Source organism: Octodon degus, unplaced genomic scaffold (assembly GCF_000260255.1).
Source record: "Octodon degus isolate 3935 unplaced genomic scaffold, OctDeg1.0 scaffold00002, whole genome shotgun sequence".
NCBI classification, from domain to species: Eukaryota; Metazoa; Chordata; class Mammalia; order Rodentia; family Octodontidae; genus Octodon; species Octodon degus.
The window spans coordinates 10916135-10918031 of NW_004524578.1; the positions used below are offsets into that span (position 1 = coordinate 10916135).

The 1897-nt window shown below is 36.4% G+C and overlaps 1 protein-coding gene across 1 annotated transcript in view; it reads right to left on the minus strand.

The window, feature by feature from the left end:
- Window positions 1-1897, minus strand: part of Mctp2 (multiple C2 and transmembrane domain containing 2) — a 260991-nt gene that overhangs the window by 157499 nt on the left and 101595 nt on the right. The window lies entirely within an intron of this gene.

The following is a 1897-nucleotide window of genomic DNA, read 5'->3' on the forward strand; positions in this document are numbered from 1 at the left end:
ATATATATAAATTGTCATTGCTAAGTTAAGAAAAATAAGTTAATGCATCTCTCGGAAAGAAGGGAAAAATTATGAATCGCAAGCAACTGCACCTCCATTCTCCTCGGGTCTCTCTTGCCTCCTCTGTCAAGCACTGATGCCGAATTTCAACTATAATTACAATTCTCTCAGCAAAATACTCTCATTTCCCTTGTACTGTCCAATCTTTCAAAGGTTTACTCTGGCTGGTTAACTAGCTAAATGGTTGTTAAAAGCTATGTAAATCTGAGAGATTACAACTCAGTTATAACCCAATTGAGCCGTCCACACTTAATATTATGCATAACAAAAAAGAAGACCTTTAAGCAAATGACTTGCCCGGTTGCCAGTATGTTTTCCCATTAAATGAAAAATCAAAAAAAAAAATAGTCTTCAGGTCAAATCCTCTTACATTCCATTGACCAGCAAATTGAAATGTTGGGACAGAAATTATCTGAAAATATTCTTCATTGGTAAGAGTTCCCCTGGGGAAATGGTGAGTTCAATGTTCACCATACATGGTGAGTTTCAATACTCACCATACAATCCACAGTTATAAATACTGCTATGACCAGGATATTAAATTTTTCTGCAGGATTTCCCCTTTCTAGTAGCAAATGTTCCCACCCAATTCAACCATTAAAATGAACTATCGTTGTATGGTGCTCCTTGGGGTCCTTTTAATGTACATAATCATAATTTGAGTTTCCTAACAAACATAAAAGATAAATAAAGCCAATGAGTGTTTGTGGACAATGACTGGTTCTGTTTGCTTACAGAATGCTATGCGTTACCATATATCGAACCTCTCTGCTCGGTACCAAGCACCACATTTGATAATCTCCATTTTCATGACTGAATAAGGAAGACATTCTTCTTATCCTCCTTTCAAACATGAGGAAACAATAGCTAAGAGAGCTTAAATAATTCTGGGTATTGGACTTGATCAGATGACTGGCGGAGCTGACATTCAAACCCATAATTTTAATTTCAATCTTATTTTTTTTCCAGGAAAAAGACATGCATGTTTGTCAGCTTTCTAACCAGTGCATTACATTCTGACTGCATTGTGTATCTCTGCGATGGAGGTGTAACTCAGAGAAATCCTGCACAGAAGATTTCTGTCAGCTTGGGTTCATAGCAGCAAATACTACCTGCCTCAATGATGACGGAAATAAAAATGGGTACAAAACTAGGAATTCAAACTAGAGATTTTCCTTCAGAGTTTAAATTAAAAGGGGCATTCATAAACAAATTATCCAAGTTAAATCATCTCTCTTCCCCCAGTCACAAGCACTAGTCCTACTCCAAACTTTAATATAAAAATATCCTTCAACAGTAACTTAAACTTCATAAAAAGAACAAATGCTTTGACACATCTTTCATACCCAAAGGACTCATGATATGTGCTATAAATTCAAGAACCACATATGGCCCAGAATTAATGGCTCTTCAATTAATTGTTCTTTGGTTATAATTTGATCAAGTATTAAAAAAAAAAAAATTCCAGTCTGAGAAAATGAGGGAAGGGAGGGTTTTCTGTATAATACCTTCAGAAAAATACAAAACAAGCTCATTGCGTGCTACACTACTGCCGCACAAACAGAGCACAAACAGGCACTTGAAGAAACAGCCTGAAAACTCTTCAATACAGCAACGGGGGAGTCAAATAAAAACGGGTCAAACTAAGTAAAATGAGAAATGTGAGTACTCTTTGACCTTTGAGAATATATGAAATTACTTTCAAAAATAAATCACTGTTTCATCTAGTATTAAATACTCTATTGGGCTGGAGAGATGGCTCAGTGGTCTAAAGCACCTATTTAGAACAAGCTTAGCAAAGCATCAGGGACCGCGGTTCGATCCCCCAGCACCACAT